Source organism: Indicator indicator, chromosome 17 (genome assembly GCF_027791375.1).
Source record: "Indicator indicator isolate 239-I01 chromosome 17, UM_Iind_1.1, whole genome shotgun sequence".
Classification (NCBI taxonomy): Eukaryota; Metazoa; Chordata; class Aves; order Piciformes; family Indicatoridae; genus Indicator; species Indicator indicator.
This window is the reverse complement of record NC_072026.1, coordinates 11,409,613-11,415,578: the sequence shown is the minus strand read 5'-3', so window position 1 is coordinate 11,415,578 and position 5,966 is coordinate 11,409,613.

Here is a 5,966-nt window from a genome sequence, read left to right as displayed (position 1 = left end):
TACGCTCTCGTCGAGGGGCGTGGGGTTGGGGACTCTAAATCTACCGCCAGGGAGCCGCTTCCGCGGCTGCCGCTGCCCGGGGTGTGTTCGGAGCGCAGTTGTTTCGGAAAGGTGGCGGCAGCGCAAAGGTCACCTCGTGTGAATCGCGTTAACGCCTGTTGAAGTTCTGTTAGGTTTAGTTGAAAGAGAAGGAAAAACGCTTTTTGGAGCGCTTTCCTCGAAGCCGTTGTACGGTCGTTTTTATGCTGCCTGGGAGTTTTGTTCAATCCTGGTTTAAATGACCAGAAACGATAGAGTTCACAGCGTTTTCTTCAGTGAGATATTCTCCAACTAGAGGTCTCACTGTTAACTCTTTGCAGTTCAGTCTTGACCAGTGATAGATCGCTTCTTAATCGTTTGTAATGCTTGGCCATTTAAACAATTTTTTCCCGTTTTCATGTTTCATTTCCCCTACATCCACTTATTTTTTCTTGTTCATATTATATTATTGAAGTGTCTGTGTAGTATTGATCTCTGCAGGACTTACAAGGTATGCCGGCTGGCTGGTTATCTGCAGATAAATAAATACCACGAGTGATGATGCAATTGCCATACACCAGTCTCTGTTTTGGTATTACCTGTTGTCCTCAACTCTTAATTTTGTGGTGGAATCTTAGTTGCGATCAATTGCAGAATCAGGATGCCACAGATCTTTCAGGGGCTTTCTGCCGGGTTACACTGTTTCTTTTCCCTTACGACCGTTCCATTCCATAATGAAACAGTCACCATGCTGTTAGCGTGAACCTTCATCTTGTGGCTGTCAGCACTAGAACGGAATGGGGTGGTGTTTAATTATACCCATACCATTTGGGTTAATGAAAAAAAAATTAAGAAAGCCTCAAAATCGTGCAAAGAAAGAAAATGACTACTTTTTTTCCTACCTATAAGAGATAGATCTTCCTCCTTAACTTACAGGGGTCTTATGAGTCGTTTGTGAAATCAATGATGTCTTATGGTGTCATCTTCAGGTGTGTTTTATGCATCTTGTGAGAGAAAAGTGAATTTCTGTTGTTACTGTTTGTATTAACTATGGTAAAATTAACGTTGGATGTTGTCTAAGCTTAAATGCAAGCAAAGAAAAGCCAAAGAAATACAGGCATGGAAACTGGGGGATGGGAGAAACTCTATACTTTTCCTGTGAAACTTCCTAGAGCTATCTCCCAAGTGATATACTTGGCCCAGAGTTATGCTTCTGGAGCTTTTAAATCTTTTTACACTTTTAGGAAGATAATACTGAATAAAGTCAATAAGCAATATAGGGGCTTGTTAAACTTGCTCTTAAGAAGACAAAACTTTGTGAAGAGACACTTTTTTCCCCCTTCGTTTTTTAGATGCAAAGTCTTAATGTTTTGCCCCCAAAAGCTGAAATTCTTGATATGTTCAAATTAATGATGCTGTGATACTTTAATATATATCTTTTTAAAAAAATAATTCTATGAAATAACTAAAAGTGGTAGGTTCATAGTTTATTAAAATGTTTGGTTTAAAAAGGTGTTGCACTCCTTGAGCGTTCCATTTCAAAAAGAGAAGTATTCAGTTAGTTGGCTGTTAATCTGCCTCAAATTCCACAAACGTATCACATTCTAGCTTTACAAGTGTAAGTCTTTAAAGGCATAAATGTGTGGAATGGAATAATTTCCACTTGGAAGAAGTGTAAATAGAATCGTCAGTTAAATGTTGTCTTTAGTTTTATTTCAGTATAACATACCAACAGTAATTGAATGGTTTTCAAAAGACGTAACATAGCTAGCTTCTCTTGAATATTTCATGCTGCTGCTGTCTCCTGTAGAAGATAGCTGAAGGCATCAAACCACTTGAAAGTGCATGCTCTTGGTGGTGGGAGCAACTTTGTTAGACCTAGATCATGAAATGATGTTGTCACACCCAGAGCATTATGAACTTTTTACAACTAGATTTTTCTTTGTCATTTGTGGTTCAAATTTAGAATGATTTGAGAGTCCTCATTTGTCACTTTCATTCGTGGTGCTCTCCTGTTTCCTGTTGTTTTGCTGCAACTACTGTCTCCAGTTGTTTCGCTGCAAACAAACATCATAGGAAAGATTAAAGTGTTCTGTAACTTGTGTGCCAGCATAAACAAGTATGTTTTACAGAAATCTTAAATGCTTTGGATGCTTATTTTCACCAAATGAATCCCAAAAACTAAGCAGATATTTCTGCTGGTTACTTAACGCTTCTTGGTTGTGTTACTGGAATGCTGTTTTGTCAAATGAGATGAAGTTTTGAACTCAGTGTGATCTCTGGCAATAGTGTGACCGTTTCTTCAATTCATTTGTAAATGTAGAGTTTTGTAGCTGTAAATTTCCCAAATCGTACTGTTGATTTTTGGTGCTAGGTTTCATTGTTTGGTTTGGGTTTTTTAATTTAGTTTTGTGTGAGTGAGGAATTAAGAAAACATACTGGAAAAGGAATGTGGTGTAGATTTTATCTCTGTAAGCCTGATGCTAGAATTTCCAAGAGCTTCATCTGCTTCAGTAATTGTCTTGTAATGAAAAGAAGTGATTGATAACAGCCATCAGTTTAATATTCTCAGATAAGCTCTGGTTGCTTTCTCAGTATCACTTAAAACATTCACATTCTGAAAACTTCAGCTTGTCTGTATGAGGATCATTGACAAAGAAGAGAGAATGAAGTGATAGCTTAGTCCTTGGGAAACTGGAATGGGCTGGGAGTTGGAGTTTTATGTTGGAAAATAGGAAGTTTATGCCATAAATCTGTGGAGGGGTGGAACGAGCTCTTGTCCACATGCATCAAAAAACCTTACATGGTGACATGAAGGCTTACTGCAGTGGTTTAGATTCAATGCTGTGTAACTGTTTTAGATCACCACCACCGTTAAAGTGAAACAGTATGTAAAAATGGGAAATCTTTATGGTCCTGTAGCTCTTCTGTCACTGGCCCTGGCAGTCATGTGATTTCATCTGCTCTGGTCCTCTTTGTGCCTCCTGACCCTTCTGTCCTTTTGGGTGTGGACAGAGGTGCAAGCTAAATGGGACTACAGGCAGATCAAACATCCTTGTTCAAATACTGGGGAACTTCCTGACACAAAGGTGTTTACAGTATGATGAGTTGCTTGCTGCAGTGTGTTCAGGTTTGGGCTCATTCTGGAGCAAGATCTGGGACAACGCATTGGTGGCAGTATGACATGGCCTCAGATCATCCTGTGACATGGCCCTGGTCACTGTGCTGCAGTGGCTGTCCCTGCTCCCAAGGGGGCACTGCAGAATCTGGGGTGGGGGTGGTGTCTGGGGGAGAGCCAGGTCTGGGGTGGCTGTAAGTAACATAGGAGATCTTGGGGTTTTGTTTTGCTCAAGGAAGTTTGGGGTAAGGAGCCTTTTGTTAACCTGGACAGGAGTAAACTAGTTAAACTATTCCACCATTCTGTGAAAATTTCATATTTGAAGATTAGCCTGGTCATGTCAGTTAGCCTTTTATATTGGGGAAAAACAGAATTGATTTCAAAAGATTGTTAAAAGTCAGATGACATTTAAATGTTTTTCCTTAAACCACAAAAACACACAAAGTCAAGAGATTTACTAATGAGCGATACCGTGAAAACTTCTGTTTTGGGAGTTGAAGACTAAAAATGTATTTTTAATATGTTGTTTAATTAGAGTTTTTGTTTACGTTTTCTCATGTTGCAGTTCATAGAAGTGATGAAGTCTTTTTGTGTGGTGGGTTTTGGGTTTTTTTCCTCTCATTTGTTGGGTTTTTTTTTGACAGTAAATACGAAGTGATCACCACAGGGAAATGTAGGGCTAATGCTGCCTCATTCAAGTTGGGAGGCTTGAGGGGTTGTTGTCTGACTAGCTTGTGTCTTGAAGAAGATATTTCGCTGTCCAGGTATCAACCCCAAAACTGTTATTTTTCTTGAACCTCTCAATTTGGTAGCTGAGATCACTAAGACTAGACCCAGAGTCCTTAAATTTGATGGGTTATGCCATTGCAATAGTAGTGGACAGTATAATGTATCCCTTTACAGTATCTCTGTGTCCAAGTGTTGCAGTAATAAAGTAACAGATTTCTGAGATCTTGAGTAAAGAAGAAAGGAAGGTGAGATGTTTCTTCCATCTTGCACACAATTTCTCTCAACTTGTCAGATCTGTGGAGAGATCTGGCACACAATTTTGGAGATAGGAATGTGAGAAAATTTGGCCCCTTAAGGTATCCCTTTGGCTTTCATGTGACAGCTTTTTCTAGCCTTTAGTGGCCACAGAGTTGCATGGAAGAACATAGGCACAGTCTCTTTTTTAAATTCTTTATCCTAATTTGAGTCAAGAAAGGACTTAATAGGGCTGCATTTGTATGCAATTACCTGGAGTGTTTGTGACTGGGGAGGGAAGTTAAGTTAGTTGTCAAGTACACACTTTATGCCCAGGTATGTACTTGATTGTGTATTCTCTGGGTTTTTTTGACTGTGTAAGCAACTGTAACTTACCCCTCCAGAGTGCTTCTTTTTGTAGAAGAGTGCAATCAGTAGGGTGAGTAGATATAAGAAGATTGGCATACAGTGGAGGGGAGATTGTGTTCTACAATTGAGAAATTAATCACAATATTCACCCTTCTGGCCAGTGAGTGAGCTATGGGTGGGTGAGCTGCAGGAAGACTTACCTGTAGACTTCCCCAGAGTAGTACCCAAGTCCCACTGACTGAATAATTCAGTGTATGTTTGTCAAGTGTATGCTTCCTGGGAAGATGTCATGATGTAGTACATGTAGCAAAGAGGACTTATGCAGATGTTTTGCTATCGCTTAGTACATGTGATCTGTCTAGAAGAGATGAACAATTTTGATTTGGAGGTAATGTTGCTATTCTTGGTTATGGCTGAGTTGCATTTTTTTTCTTAACACAGGATTGGATTTCAGCCTAAGTTTTATTAAATAATATGATGCTTGCAGCATCTCATCTGGGGAAAAAAGATGGCCTTTTTACTTAGTTTGCAAGTAAATATAAGCTGTTCAAGATAGCCTGTTATTTCTATAGATTAAGTCCCAGTTCATCCCTTAAGTATCTACTCGGTCAATTTGGACCATATCAAGTTTTAATAAGCAGATAATATACAAGTAATGTATTCAGCTCATAGGTAACTGAAGTTACTAAAAAACCCAGTGTAAGTAGTAAATGTCAGGAATGCAGAATTTCTGATCTTAACAGAGAACTGAATAATTAAACCCACCCACCATCCCCTGAAGAAAAAGGTATTTTTAAATTTTGTTGTTGTTGTTTTCCACTGTGGGAACGACCACTGGCTGCAGTCTACATATGGTAGTGCTGTGCTTGTGGCAGACAAAGTAGAATTTAAATGGACTATTGTACATTGATTTAGGATAAAGAACACAATTCAAATGTAATTGAAAAGTAAAGACTGCGTTGTTTGGTAACTTAAGATAAATGAATATTAAAAAAAAAAAGCTATTTTGCACTATTTTGGATTGGGAATTACATTCGTACATCCTTGGGTGTGCTGGCATACATTTCTATCGTTGTTTTACATACTTATTTGAAAACTATATCCAAAATACTTTTTTTTTTTTCCCCACTCCACCTAAAATAAAACTTTGCATAGTGTCTGGGAAGTTGCTTCCTAGAACTGATGCCACAATGAAAAAAATGTGTTCTAGGTCACAGAATTGTGTGGGAGGCAAAGGCTGTCTGAAGGTCTAGTCTAACCTGCTTTTAAAACTTACTAGTTAGACCAAGTTGTTCCAGAATTTGTCTAGTCAGGTTTTGAATATTTCATGGCATTGGATGGCATTTCCACGATCACTGTGGCAGCCTATCATGCAGTTCTTACTGGAAGGTCCTTTTTTATTTTAGGTCTTAATGACTTTTTGGTGCTTTCTTTCCTATTCCTGCACTTAGTGCTTTTGTTCTTCTCTTGTTGTCCATGCTCAAACTTCACTACTGTG